Source organism: Thermobia domestica, chromosome 11 (genome assembly GCF_964235325.1).
Source record: "Thermobia domestica chromosome 11, izTheDome1.hap1.1, whole genome shotgun sequence".
In the NCBI taxonomy this organism is placed as follows: domain Eukaryota; kingdom Metazoa; phylum Arthropoda; class Insecta; order Zygentoma; family Lepismatidae; genus Thermobia; species Thermobia domestica.
The window spans coordinates 50,840,313-50,857,140 of NC_137464.1; positions in this window are offsets into that span (position 1 = coordinate 50,840,313).

Genomic DNA, 16,828 nt, shown 5'->3' on the forward strand with positions numbered 1-16,828 from the left:
ACAAGCCAAAATACGTAGTCTCTTTTGAGTGTCAGAAGCACTCAGAGAATGAGCGAAGATTAACTGCATATAACGGTAAACTTTCCATTGTCACTAGTGAAAATGAAATCACCACTACATAGTAGGCGCTACAGAGATGTGTATGCTTTACACATTCTGTCAATTTACTAGAACTTTATATAAAAGCTGAGTTCTACACACTCGCGTATACTGTTGTTCACAGGAAAATCCACGGGGACCGGCAGTGTCCTCACGTTTTCCCGGGTTATTTGCACTATGTGATTGAAGTCAGATGACTTCTTACTACACAAAGTTATATATTGTCACGTCTAGCAACTAACTTGAACTACCCCGTTCTCTCACGAAAACGAGTATATACAATCGCACAAAACCAAGAAAGGAGGAAACTCGCTCCTTTCGAGGCCTTTGACAAAAGGTTCTCTGCCTTCAGGCTATATTCCGGGTGGTCCAGGCTGCCAATACACTGGTTCAGCTACCTTCCGTTGCCAATATTCACCTTGACCCTGCTGACAAGTGCTGCCCTTACCCCAAGGACGGTCAACACCGAAGCTTTTGCTCCCAGCAGAAGCTATGAGAGTTTTAACACAATTATGATTTTCTTCACTTGTTACACACAAAATAATATGAGAAACATATGTTATTAGACATAAAAATAAAGGAAATTATACAAAGAATACATTGACATAATATATATATACACTGTCATCTCTCCCAGAAGCCGAAGTAAGCTCAATTTCCAGAGGCTGTCCTTCAAAGCTGTCTGCAACTAATGTCGCCATGTTTGCTGGGAGAGGGATGCAGGAAACATCTTTGTTTTAATTTACTTTTGAAAATTACAAGATCCAAATGTCTTGTACGACTAGGGATCACGCTGATAAAATAAATCAGAATTTTATGCGGTATTTCCAAGAACGTGTAGAGCTTAGTACGTAAATATTAATATTATACATAGAAAATAAGTCAAATCAGAGTATACATTTTCAAATTGATGTTGCATTTCGGGAAACAAGCTAAAGGCTCGCTGGCTGACTTTACTGGTCTTCTGAGAAGAGGGGGGAGGAAGTGACGCTGGTGCTCGCTACATCGAAAATCACACCTATAGAAAACTAAAATTTCGCATGTAGAAGCGAAAAAGTTTATGGCTTTTGAAACAATACAAACGATGTGTTTCGACTCACTGTATCAACTTCAGTGTGGTTCCACCAAGGAAGTCCGTAGGTTACTTCCTGTGTATAGGGATTCTTATTTAGTTTCTATTCTGATTATTTCTTTCCATAGTGAGTTGTGAGGACCTCACATCTTGGATTCTCGGCGACAGAAAGTCGGGAAAGAAAAAAAAACTTCTCTCAGCGTTCGCTCTATCTTCCAGCGTTCTGAAAATCATGTATGATTCCCATAGAATCTGCTTATGTCCTTATTAATTAATCCTTTATATACGATTTAAATATCATTTCTTCCTTCATCCCCAGTAAGCTATACATTATACAAAGACTCGGTAATTTTATGCAACACGTAAATACACTATAATATGCCTATAAATGAAGTAAACACAAATGAAATAAATACAATATGATACAATATTGTATTAATATTTACGTACTATTCTCGGTGTTTTTACACTTTATTACTCATAATAGCTAATTAATATGCACTGAGTATGCTAATATAAGCAAATAATTATACCACAAAATCACTATATTTACATATCAATATGTAAATGTGCCCCTCATCTGCATTTCGATATGCAGATGATGGAGAAGGACATGGGCCTTCTACAGTATTTTTCCCCCCTATGATTCTAGGTGCTGTACTTTCTAGTACAGGACGTAGATCATAAGGAGGGCACATTTCCGTTCCTGAAAATATAGGTACACAAGACATCCAAGGTTTAAAAAAAATCAGTTAAACACACAGTAAACATAATAAATGAAATATCAAAATCACAAAAGCTAGATATTGAGAATTCTGCATTCCCTAAGCTTACATAAACATAAATGACATAGGTTCCCATACATACACTAATACACTAATACACTAGTTCACTGAAATATACACTAACACTATTTACACATGTTGTCAAATCCGGTAAGTGATGCATAGATGTGTGACCTGATTCATCTCTATTGACCAGTACCACTGTGATCCTTTTCTTCTCTAGACGTGTATGGTTTCAAGAGAAAAGCATTCCTCGTCATCTTTACTTCTTTTGTCGCTGGATCCCCTAGTGTGTATATATTACGACCAGTGGCGGCGACAATCTGCCATGGTCCCGAGTACAAGAGTAAGAGCTTCTTCGACACACCTGCTAGAGCATCCGACTTCGGGAAAACTCTAGTTAGAACAAGGTCACCCACTTTGTACTCTACAGTACGGTGTGACTTGTCGAAGTTACGTTTTCGTGCAGCAGCATTCCGTTTGTGGTTCTTTCTTGCAATTCCAACATAGTACTGCACGTCATGGCGCTGATCCACTTCTGGGATTTCAAACAGCCTGGCTATGTCTCTTGACATAGACTGCCCAAAGTGACACTCAAAGGCTGACACGCCAGTGGTCAGGTGTTTGGCCGAATTTAAGCACTTCTCAATTTTATCCAGGTATTTGGGCCACAATCTCTGGTTATCATGGCACAATTTACGTAGCAAACGTACTGTTGCCTTGACGGCGACCTCGGCCATCTCACCCTGGGGATAATATGGCGTCGAAGTGATGTGCCTGATACCAAGATCTGCTAACTCAGTTTTCCAGCGGTTAGACTGGAAAGGTGACCCTCTGTCTGTTAAGACTAGTTCCACACTAGGGTTAACTTTTAGATACTCCTTCAGTTTCCTTATGGCAGTGGCAGTGTTGGCTTTTCTACATGCGTACAAGCCAATGAGCTTTGAAAATGCGTCATAAAATACCAATATATAATGGACTCCCCCAATTCCCTTGGTTAGAGGCCCTAACCAGTCCGCGCAGGCCAAGTAGCCTGGCTTCTCAACTACTACGGGATTCAGTGGTCCCGGACGATAACATTGGGGAGGGTTGCTCTTTTGACAAAATCGCCTCACACTTGCCCTCATCTTCGGCCATACGAAAAATTCTGATAGAAGTGGGAGTAGTTTGCTGGCCGACATGTGCCCTCGATCTGAATGGTAATAATCGAGCAGTGGAACTACTAACACTTCTGGGATGCAAATTCGGACTCCTTCCCGGTCACGCTTGCATAAGCGCCCGTTCAAAACTTCAAAACGGTGACAAGCACCATTCACCTTTGGTGAGTCCGTCTTCTCTTCGACATCTTTCTTGATCTTGCCGTAGACAGGATCAGAAGACTGCATCTCTGGTAGTATGGCTATCATCTTCCTCAACTCACATGGGATTTCCGTCAGGATGGACATCAGCGACTCCTGGAGGATAGGCTTCCGTGCAACACTGAGGTCTTCTTCTGTGTGAGGAGGGTACCTAGAGTGATAATCACTCAGATTCTCATTGGACTTGACAAACTGAAATTCGAAATTGAAGTTGGAGAGCAGCATCGCCCACCGGGTGATGCGCTGGTTTGTAAGTCTACAATAGAGAATAAACTTAAGTGCAAGGTGGTCGCTGCGTATTATGAATTTAGTACCAACTAAGTACTGTTTAAACTTCACAACCCCATCTATTAATCCATAAAATTCCTTCTCTGTTATAGAATAATTTCGCTGCGCTGCATTAAACACACGTGATGTAAATGCAATGACACGAATGTCATCATTGTCATCACGCTGGTACAACAGAGATGAACACGCTATGTCACACGCATCACACTCAAGAATCAGTTGTTTGTCAGGCAGGACAGTTTTCAGTACTACTTCCTCCTGGAAGATCTGCTTGATCCTATCCATCGCTGCCTGATGTACTGGTTCCCACTTGAACCTCACATTCTTCTTTAGAAGTTGGAACAACGGATGGAGAACTTCTGAGTACTTCCTACTAAAACATCGATACTACTGGCAGTAGCCAATGAAGGAACGCAGTTCCTTTACGTTCCGTGGTGTCCTAAAATCTAACACCGCCTTCACTTTCGCCGGATCTTTACAGAAAGTCGGGAAAGAAAAAAAAAAGAAAAAGAAAAAGAAAAAGAAAAGAAAATGATAATTTATTGGTTTCGGCAATGATTAGCACGCTTTGACGAACTTTAATTAAAACAGCGATAAAAGTTTTCGAACTTTAATTTCGAATTTCTATTGTAATTTTTTGAGCAGTATGTACACTCATGTCCAAAATTATTGCCGCTTGTCTATAAATATGCTGTTGTAGAAATATAATTTGATAACGAATTCGCCCGGTATTTCTTATAATGTTAGTATCTGTATAATCGGCAAAGACATGTATGTGGCAAATTTCATGTCAAAAGAGCAGTAAATAAGGACTATAAAACAACAAAAATAAAACTTTCTTATCCATTTAGCAACATTTTGTTTTACTCACTCTAATTTTTTTGTATTTATAACTCTTTTCCTATGAAATTTACCACAAATATACATTTCCCGATTATATACATAGTATCAGTATTAAAAGTACCCTGCAAAATCATTATCATATTATATTCTTACAAGAAAACAGTTATAGATATGCGACAATAATTTTGGACATGAGTGTACGTACGTTGCCTAGACTTTTATCTGGTACACCTAATAGTTCTTAGTACAGTCTAAATAGGTAAAATTTTGTAAAAAGATTATTTTACTGTATGATTAAGAGTAAGATTAATAATTTTAAAAGAAAACAATCATTTTAAAATCATTTTACACGTTTGTTCCATACATTTAATAGTTGAATGATTTTTTTCTTTGTATGTATAGTTATACAGTTGATACTAATGTCGCTTTCATATCATTTTATTCCATCTGAGAGCATTTCCATGGAATCAGCTCTCATCTTTTTTGTAAAAGAATAGAATCTAGCGATGAAGAAATGAAATTTTAGAAAAAAAGGATAGAAAATGAACAAGTAGGGCGTACATATATATATATATATATATATATATATATATATATATATATGCATGCTAAAGCAGAAACAATGTGCTGTCAGTTCATATCCAAAAGCTCTCTGACAACGCGTGCGCTACGAATTGCATTTACACGAGACCGAAGAGAACAGATTTCTTTACGGTTGTCTAGTTCGGTGCTTTAGGTTCCCTCTCCCATGCAAATGAAACCCATTAAAGACGACTACAGATGTCTGCACCCGTGACAACTGTCATCGCTTTCGCTCGGAAGAAAAGTGAAGAGCTAAAATGTCAGGAAATTCCTTCCTTCAAGTGTTATTGCGCCCACCACACAGCTATGAAGGAGATACCAAACCCCGGATGCTTCCCCCAAAAAAGTAACAAGAGTTAACTGTTCTAAAGGGAAGAAAAAGGAAGGATTATACATATAAAGACTGATGATCATCTAAGAGTTTTATGTTATGTCTTGACTAAATTTTCTACTACTACAAATTGAATATCATACTGCACACAAGACTTTCTGTGTAATTCTACAATCTTATTTCCATTTTATAGGTTTTTCGACAGAGAAGATACTTACATTAAGTCGACCAAACTTCCTTACTTTTTTTACTAATGAATACCCATTCGTAGCTTGAATTGGTGACGTCGAACTGAAATTCTTTGAATGTTTCAATATTTTAGAGCCTACTCTAAATATGTGGTTCGTAGAAGCTGAGCAGAATAGTTTGAATTAATCGCATTCCTTGAAAATTTGTTTTCTTTATGTTCTAAAGTTGTCATCTTTAGACTACAGAAGAAAGTGGTAAGGATACTAGCAGGAGTAGAGTTGAACTCTCCTTGCAGAAATATTTTTAAGAAACTTGAAATAATGACACTTCTCTCAATGTATTTGTTCGAAATATTAACATTTATGAAAAAAATATAGTAATTTATTGTTAACAAAGACATTCACAAATACAACAAGAAGTAAAGAAAATATTCACTTGAATACACAGAACAAACATGTTCAATAAATCAGTTACTCACAAACGTACTTTACAAGGTACATAAAATAACAGGTAGCCCCAGTTTGCGATTAGAGTTCTGATTGGCTCCCTGTTTGTGACGTCATGTGGAGGTATCCCTGAATATTTTTTCGCTTGCCTACTTGTTACACTTCGCGCTTTACTCGCAAAAATGGATTCAAAATATAATTATGAACTTCTTTGTCTTTCCAAATACAAATAATGAGTTTTTGCTATTCACAGATGAAAAAATATTATTTGATAATAAATAAATACCATCAATAATGTTTAATTATCTATACAAATAAAAATGAATATAATGTTTGCTCGCTAAATTATCCTAAACCTTTGGACCGATTTTTATAATTTTTAGTACATGAGCTGAAACGGCCTGACTAAAATTTTTATCACATTACATTGATTAAAGGGCGAATCCTAAGGGGGTAGAAGGGTTCAAAATTTGCACCTAGAATATAGTATCTCACGAACCTATTAAGTTAGAAGATGAAACTCGGTATATAAACTACTCATTAAACTTAAGGGAAAACATGTTCCATTATTTTGAAAATTTCCATCTAAAGGGGAAGAAGTTGCATTTTCTCTTCATATAAATAACAATCATTGTAACAATGTTTGACTGCTAACTCCTCCTCGACCAACTTAATGTATCAAGTATTTTTGGTACTTTAATGCACCCAGGCGTAACTCAGGATCTTATCATTTCTGAGCTTGGGGGTGGGAGGAGATAGGAAGGAGACGACACACAATCGAAAACAGCCGAAATTGGTGTCCAGTTCATAATTTTCTTTGAGCGTAGGGAAGGGGTGACATTATAGATTTTTGTCATTACACTTTCATTGAAACGTGAATTCTAAGGGGGGCGGAGCTCAAATACTTTCCATAAACCAATCCTCTTCATGATACCATTTCAGGTAGTAAAATACATAAACAAATATAATTCAAAATATTCAGATTCCGGGTATGTAATAAATTAGGTTAGGTTCTGTTACGATAGGTTAGGTTACGTTAGAAATGTAATCTACACTAACCTAACATAACCGAACCTAACCTAACTTAATTTGGTTTGGTTAGGTTAGGTCAGAAATCTAACCTAACCTATTGTATTTCGTGTGTATTAATCAAACTGTCAGATATCATCATTGCAAAATATTTCCTTTACATTACTAATATTCGTTTATTACTCAATACAACACACTTTACATTATATATTACAGGTTACAAGTTGCACAGATATCTATAGAGTGGTATACATATATAAAAGAACCACTTTCACAGCGGAAAATCTGCAGTTATGTGTCCTCCACTTTACCCTTCGATTTCTTGGAATTTTGTTTTCGTGGCTTAGCTTCCTCTGTCGGTCAGCCCTTCAATTATAAGATTAATGGTAAGAGTGCACTTAGAGCAGAACAAGTGATTTTGTCTCACGATGTGGCATTGGAGAAGGAATAAAATCAATTTAATTTATACGTAACAAGTATGGTTCGTTTAGACAAGATTAGGTAAGGTTATGTTAAGTTCGGTTCGTAATAGGTTCCTATGAATGTTCTGCTCAAAGTGCACTTTGAGTACTTTGCTAGAATAACGATTCAGATACTCAAAAAATTTAAGAATATCATTTAAACTAAACAATATATGAGTATGCATTTATATTCTCGTTGGTACCCCCTTCCACTTCGCTTTAGTGCCTCAGAAACGTCAATAAAAGCAAAATAAATTATAGTTGTTACACACCTGTTTTTCAACTTGATTAGCGTCTAGCTTATTTTTTCCCCCATGCCAGTTTGGTATTAATAATGAAGGAACAGTGTCAGATCTTAAATATTACTTTTGCTGGAATCCTACAAGCTCATTTCTAAAACCCTTTGATAATCCTGTAGTGAAGAGGGAGCAGAACATATTCGTGCGTTATCCATATTAAACGTGTTCTTTTGCTTATAGCGGGAAATCCATCTTCTTCGTAATTTCATCATTTTTAAGAAATCGATGGAACATTAATTCATTTGTATTGCTTCCTCTGTTATTTCAATAAGCTACTGCGCAATTAACATGGATTTTGCTCATCCTGAAACAATAGTGTAATTGTTTATGCAGTATTTTACTTGTTCTGTTGAAAAATACCGCAATACCTCCACGTGACGTCACCGGTCTCAAAGTATCCTGGGAAAAATGAGAGCAGAAAAGCTGAACCAAGAGTCCCCTGGGTACTTTATTATAGAATATAATTACTTCCGTCATGTATTACAAAAATCAGGTCTCTGTAAACAGCTTTAGAATCAAACTTTAAAAAAGCACTTGATAAAACAATGTTCTTACTTCGTTGAAGAATATGTTCAAAATAATTCGTATGAGTAAAATTAAATGTAATTAAATGTACTAATTTACCTCGTATAATAAGGTAAATTAGTGAATCTAAAAGAATCAACATGTAATAATTGTTACATGTAATAATTATAATTGTATATATTATGTTTACATATATTCATATAAAACTGACATGTCCAATTTCGTTGTATGATGTTGAATGGATGTAATAAATTATGATTATGATTATGTAGTCAGTTCTGCACAAAGAAGCTTTTTCTTTAAATTCTGTAAATGGCGTCGTGAAGATCATTATTATTTTCTTAAGCACGGACGCACTCACGGATGCTTAAACCAAGTCCAGACTGCCTCTCAAAAAATTCGTAACTAAACATACATTTGTACATTTTCTCAATAAAACTATATTTGTTTAACAGGGAAATGATTGATGTCGTATGAAAATTTGAAATTACACTCCATCTGTACTCTTTCTCTTACAGGGAGCCGAAGGGCTGAGTGGTAGAGGTTCCATAGTTTCGAAGCTATAGATCTTTAAATTTCATTTTTTTTCCATGTTTTCGGCAGCCTATAACTCCGAAAGGAAGCATTTGTGCACCCACGGTGGTCTATCCTTTTTGTCTTATCTTGGTATCAGGAATCACCTCCCAGACGTTGTCGGTGTTGTTTTGAAACCCTATATAAAACGATAATCATGCCTGTTGTGCTGTATGGTTGCGAACTATGGTTGCTTACTCGTAGGGGCAAACGCAAACTGAAAGTATTTGAGAATAAAACCCCGAGACGCATATTTGGACTCAAGAGGAACGGGAATAGGGAAACTTCATAACAAGGAATTGCATACTTTATATCATTTACCAAACACTGTTAGGGTCATCAAGTCTAGGAGGCTCAGGTGGGCAGTTCATGGAGCGAGAGTGGAAGAAAGTAGAAACGCTCTCAAAGATTTAATTGTAAATCCAATAAGAAAACGAGCATTACGAAGACCTAAGAGCAGGTGAGACGACAACATTAAGATGGATCTCGCCAAAAAAAAAAAAATCGAAGTAGATACTGGATACAGTTGGCTAGAGACAGAAATTTTTTGAATGCAACATTGAAACTTTGGTTCCATAGGCCATAGGCCATATTTAGTTAGTGATAGAAACATATTATAACTTCGATTTCAAATATGGATTCTTAGATCGATAATGTTAATAGGAGGTGACAAACAGTTGTTTGGTATGAATTCAGAATTTCAAGTATAGATTTCATTTCAGATTTTATTCTTCTTCTAAAACCCACAAGATGTAGAGATTAGTACGATTTCCGGTTTCAATATTGATTACTTGGTAGTAAAAGAAAGCACGAAATGGTTCTTCATATGGATTCAGCTTCTGAAGAGCATGCTCAATTTTTACCTTATTCCTCTGTTACAAAGATCTACTAGTTCCGGTTTTGGTATTGGATTCTCATAGTTTGAAACTCTATCATATTTTCGTAATGGGAAATTAAAGTCAGTTGTATGTGTATTCTCTTCAATATGTGAGGATACATAGAAGCCGTTATGGGATTATCCCTTTCCAGAGATCACTCAACTATCATAAAGAGTGTCCCACAAGGAAAGCAATATTTGAAATGTACACCATTTTTGTTCTAGTAAGTTGGTAGCATTGAACTTTACACGATTTTCTTCTGCTGTCTTTGTGGTTAGTAGTCACGGAGTGCCGAATAGCGCATGACCGTCATTTGTTTTCTGTATAGGTAGGAATGGAGTGCTTGACGATGGAACAGCATGTTGTCATAGTGAAAACTTATTATATATGTAGTTAATGTTATGCAAAGGCTGTTCGCTAACTTCATAGAACGTTTGGTCAACGTCATCACAGTCGACTTATTCTGTGCATTACGTTGACCGAACGTTGCACAGAGTTCGCGAACGGTATCTGAACAACATTCACCGCGCTTGTCATAACTTTTCACTGGGACAGCACGCTGTTCCATCGTGAAGCGCTCCATTCCTACCCGTACAGAAAACAGATGACGATCATGCGCTCTTCGGCGCTCCGTGACTACTAATCACAAAGACAACAAATGAAAATATTGTAATGTTCAGTGCTGCCAACTTACTAGAACAGAAATGGTTGACATTTCAAAGGTTTTGTTCTTTATGGAACATCCTTTAGTATCGCAGCTTTTACCTCAGATTTAAAATGAATTCTTATATAACCAATTCCATATGTTCGAAATTAGGTGTTCCAATCTAGCGTCTGAGAAACACATAACCCGGCCAATGACATGTAACACAAACCAATGTCAATTTCGTTCCGAACTTTGAACTTATCCTCACATATTGTACATAGAGCCTAAGTTGTGTGGCTTATGCAAGTAGATTAAATGTAAGTAGATAGTTCTTGTTTAATGAATGGGTTCATATATTACTATAATTAGAGACCGGATGTTAGGCAAAATGCCTATTCTTTAATATGTAAAGATATGATCAAAAATAACGTTTTAAGGTTTATATTAGGGTTATAGTTTCAATTTAAGCCAATTTTATTTACCTATTTCGGACCTTACTACCTAAATAATTGTTTTAGTGCCTAATGTTGCTAATTCTATGCATTTTCTTTTTAAATAAGATTTTATTGGGGAAAATACTATATAGTTTAGTGTTTCAAGAAAAGATTCTGTCTCTTCCGAGACTGTTTGTTGTAATAAAATGCCGTGAAACTTTGGATTGCTGTGTACTGATAAAGTGCTGTAAACCTTTGGACTGCTGTGTGTACTGATAAAGTGTATAAAATTTGGACTATTATGTGTAGTAACAAAATGCCATATAGAATGTATTTACCAAATATACATGGAACACATGTTAAGCTTCGTTTTCCAATATACAGTAAAAGAAGATATTAACAAAAAGGTATGTTTCTATATTCTTTGAACATTATCTATGACTTGAATTTATTTTTTAATTGCTTTCAGTATTTACCTGAATTATTTCGAGTTATTTTGGTGCCTATTTTACTGTCTATTTTTTAAATTTTAAGTGCCTATTTGCCTGCCTAGTTACCAGGTTTTTAATGCCTAAATACCCGGTCTCTAACTATAACTATTAAAATCATGTCACTAATGTACTTTATTCTAGGTAAAGAGAAATTCCTCCAGACAATAGTAGCTAATTAGAGGACACTATTTGCCTGTGGGTATATTATTATTATTATTATTATTATTATTATTATTATTATTATTATTATTATTATTATTATTATTATTATTATATTGATAACGTGCCTCATTAAGACAATGGTATACTGAGAAAATCCGTTATCCGGAAAGCGGTAGGCTATGTTGTACTGTACAAATATACGATATCCTGATATTTAGTACTGAAATCCTATACGGAGCACTTATCCTTAAGCAACGTATGTACTACACTTTTCCTGCTTAGATATTACATCATGCCACTCCAGGATGTATGACATCTAACAGTCTTCCGTATATATGTATACGTATGCTACATACAACACTTATATGTTATATACGTACACATGTTAAGTTAGAATAACCACCAACACTAAAATGACCGGAACACATCTCAGAATTATGGGCTATTTATGGGCTAATTAGTTGCTCTAATCCCAATTTTTGGACTCATACTGTTTAGCGGGAAATCGGATTCAAAATGGGCGAGTCTAGCTTGATATCAAGCTAGAACCCCCCAGCCCATAATTCTGGCGTTTGATTTTTTTTTCGATCGGACCATTGTAACCATATGGGAGGTTCTAACTTGATATCAAGCTAGACTCGCCCATTTTGAATCCGATTTCCCGCTAAACAGTAAGAGCCCAAAAATTGGGATTAGAGCAACTATTTAGCACATAATTCTGAGATATGTTCCAGTCGTTTAATGTTGGTGGTTGGTGTAACTTGACACGCGTTATATACGTCCATCTGTGATATCCTGACCACCCGAATACAATTCTTTCTTTCGTACGGAAAGTGTGCTTATTCGGAGCACTTGTAAAGAAAGTAGTGTAAAACATAAGTGTTCAGTTATACGTTTGCTGTAGGACATAGGGTTGTACGTTAAGTCCAAAAACTACAGGATTTACGCATGTAACCTGCATTTTTACGTACGCCACATACTTTTCTTACTCAGTGTATATTGCTGGAACTAAGTGGTTTTCTCTGAACAGTATTTAGATTATTATTATTAGTTGTTCCCTATCCTTTAGCTTGCTGAACACTATAAGATGTAATTGTAGTTTGTAAAATTTTGAAATATTACAATTAAATTGAAATAATTCAATTTTTTAAGTTGAAATTAGATCTGTGAATTGTCTCCATGCTAGCGCAGACAGCATTGCAGGTAGAAACACCTATTAGGGTGATTGTGAAGTTTACAAACGAACTTTACACCCAGACTGTAACGTTTTTGTATTATTATAAGGACTAATTGTGTAAATATTAACTTTTTCCTAAAATCACAAGATGAAGGTAATATACACTTTCTATTCCATTTACCAGAAGTATAAAAACACATACTTTACAAACACTATTTAACATCCCTGTAAAGTGTCAATAATACATAAACTCTCCGTTCATTTGTTAGTAACACCTACTCCTACTACACATTTATAGCATTTTTGTGCCTATATGATTATCATACACGACTTCGGAATTCACAATTCAATTCTCAGTAAAATCAAATATATTTCAGATCTCACCTTAATGTGTATTGGTGTGGAAAGGAATGCAAAACCTCAATCTAATGAATATCCTGCTATTTTGGAAGTCACACAAATAGGAGAGACATGGATTTTATCATTTGTGCTTTGTAGACATAGAGATGGAAAGGAATCGGGACAGTTTTGAAAATAGCCGAATGCAAGTGGATCTCCTATTTCTTCTGCGGTACCTATTCCTTAACACATGATTGAGGTTATTTATGTAAGGTATGAGTAATTGACGTGACGAGTACTTAATGTAAGCAGTTTTTGAAAAGAAATGCTTCTGAAAAATTCGAATTTTCAATCCCTGGTAACTTTTTTCGTATTCATTTGAAATTCGTCATATCCTAATCATAGTATTAAACACCAAAATGCTTTTGATGAGCATTACTTCCATCTGTCTTATATTTATCCGTTATTACTGCTATAGAGGTTACCAAAATTTATGTCTGTTATACTGTAGCGTCCTTAATGTGAAACACCGCAAGACAAGCCTGGTAATGTATGTTTCCGTTTTACATACAGATTTCGAAATATGTAATAATCTTACGTACTGCCGTTTGAAATAGGTTAACGAAACTGTTAACCTTGTGGTGTTTCAGAGTATATTAAACAATGCCCGCCTTCTGATATTTAAGTGATACCTCTAACAATGGTGCCCATACTTCCTACAACAAACTGAAACGTGTAAATAATCAACTAGGTTTGCATGAAAAACAAGACTGAAGAAAAGAGAAAAATATTTCAGACATTTCAAATTTATTCATACGTAGTGGCTAAGCAAGAATTCTAGGAGAAAAATTTTTATTATTGCTTGACCACAGTGGAGTATTTAAGGCGGGTGGCAATCGGGATCAAGCCCCCCCCCCCCGAAATAAATTTGTTATATGCAAAATGTCATTAAACTTTATCGGCACTCAAAAAGAAAAATATAAGTGCTTATTCACGTGTTCTGCATAGCCCCCCCGAAACAAAATCCTAAATACGCCAATGTTTGACCACATACAAAAGGCTCCAAGAATACTTTTATTGTAGATTACCTTATGTCAGTACTTTTTCTGTTTAAGTTACTAAGCAAACGGCACAATCAATATAAGCTTCTTTACTATTTAAGCCGAGAAAAATATTTCTTTCGTGACATTCTCTTTGACATTCTAAGTCTTATTATTAAAACATATCACACTACAGCATCTTGTGTAATTTCAGTAGCTGCTCAGAAGCCTAAAGTACAACTTGCCACTTGGAGTTAAGTTACAGCCAAGGTTGATACAAGAGAGACCAAAAGAAATCAAACAGGCTATATTGTTTAAAAAAAATAACAAAATTCAGATTTTACCTCCTTCACATACATAAATAAAACAAGCATGAATTTATTAAACTATAGATCTGTAATTTCAAACCATGGGTGCACTCCTATATGAAAGGCAATTTGATTTTTTAGAACGATAATTCCAGAACTTAGCTATGTTAAACAATATATAAAATATTCTCTTTTCTTAAAGAGTTCACTTTGAAAATGATAGAAAACTTGGCATTTTTATTTTTGATTTTCATGAATACATATTTAATATTTATAAAAACATGGAAGGAATGGTAAAAGACCATTTAATTTATGATTTTTACATCCGGATTAAGTGTTTCCATTTTAAAATCATTTTTACTACTAAGAGTATATGAATAGTAACAATTATATAAAATGTTGCAACATGATATAACAGAACAATATATAATAATTACAATTAGAAAAACCCAAATTAAGTGAGTTGTTGTCATCACACCTCCTATAGATAAGTATGACCAATGCACTAATATTTCAGTTGTTTAGAAAACATGGCTTGCTATTTTTCCTTGTTAAGTCAAGGTATATGTTAATGACTACAAAAACGTTTAAAACTCATGCAAATTATGTTCAAATTAAAAGAGAAAGTCATTTTTCCCAAAATGACCTAAATCATGACAGATATTTCTAAACTCCCCTTAAGCTGGGTTGATATTCTATGATTACATTGAAAAGTAACATTTGGTTGTTACTAAATCTCTGATTTTCGCCTATTCAAGATTCGGCTAATAACCTCGGACAATGTAATTTACATATAGAAGGTCAAGAAAAAGTGTAAGTGAATCTTGAATTTATTATTCACCTTCCAAAAATTCCTCTAATGGGTCAATCCATGTCAACTTACCAAGAGCAATGTGCTCCAATGCCTTAGATTCTCTTCGAAAATTTTTCATACATAAATACCAATGAAATCATGCTAAATTAATTTTTTCCGAATTTTTGGATGAGAAATGGGCCGAGGAGAATGTTTTGGAAAATGTTTATTTGACGCCAATTTCATTTTGCGGCACTCAGCATCATGGAACTAAAATTACCATAACTTCCTTAGTATTTAAGTTATTGGGCTCATCTAGGTGTCAAATGAAAGCTTACTCTTTCAGCAGATCCAAAGAGAAAGGTTACACTATCAAACATTAACTCGCATACATTTTTTTTTAACAAATAGTGCCATTGCTCAAAATTTACAACTATGAAATTTTTGAAACGTTTTTGTACATTCATCTTAGCACATTGCACCCTTCTTAAAAAGGGTGCTTTTGGTATTTTTGTAATTATTATTTTTGTACGTCAGAGTGCAATTCATGAGTCGCTCTGGGCCTTCTATATTCTACTGGTCAGAAAATGAAGTATTTTGTTGGGCACCTTTAGAAAATATCATCTGGGAAGTTCCTGTTCCACCTCTTACAAGTTAGTCAGCCATGACTTAATGCAGTTGAAAGCAAAATTACAAAATACATCATATCAGTGAAAACAATGAGCTGTAAAATATAGGATACAACATTTTGTATGTAAATTTGTGTAATTCTGAAAAGTATTACCGATATGTATGTTTATTGTTTTTATTTATGTACATTAGTCTATTATTTCTTATTTTTGTTGGTAGGTTTTGAAATAATCATTCAACCGCTTACATTGCTAGGCCTACATTTTCCATTCACAAAACCGCAAAATTATTAAACAAAGGCCTCCCTTTTGGTTATTTAATCATAACAATTAAACTAATCCTATAAAAAGTTACAAAATTTTAATAGTTGTAAGCAATGATACAATTGGAAAAAAGTGAAAGGCATTAAAGTACAAATAATAATATTATGGTAATACCAAAACTACACATTACACCAGTTTTATTTTTAAGCACACTTAATATTTACTAATATGAGTATTTGAAAACGTTTCAAAGTGTGACAGTTGTCACTTCAGAGTAGGGATGGCAAAATTTTCTGGAATCGGAAATTTCACTTTATGGATTTCGGAAAATTTCCGGAATTCAGAAGAAATCTGCAATTCGAAAATTAAATTCCGGAATTTTCCGACATCAGAATTCTTTCGAATTCCCGAAATTTTCTAAATTCCGAAATTGGTCATCCCTATTTCAGAGGATAGGAATAATCTGTTAACAACACTACAACTGTATATTTATGTACATTTAAAATAATAAGTTAATAATAATAATAATAATAATAATAATAATAATAATAATAATAATAATAATAATAATAATACAGAAAAACATGTATGTATTAAGATGAATGTACAAAAAAGTTTCATAGTAGTAACTTTTGAGTAATAGTACAATTTGTAAAAAATCTTAAACTTTGATTTGTGTGCCCATTAATGTTTGACAGATCTTTAAGATCTGCTGAAAGAGCAAACATTAAGCTTTGACACCTCGACGAGCACAATAACTTGAAAAGTAAGGAAGTGATGGTAATTT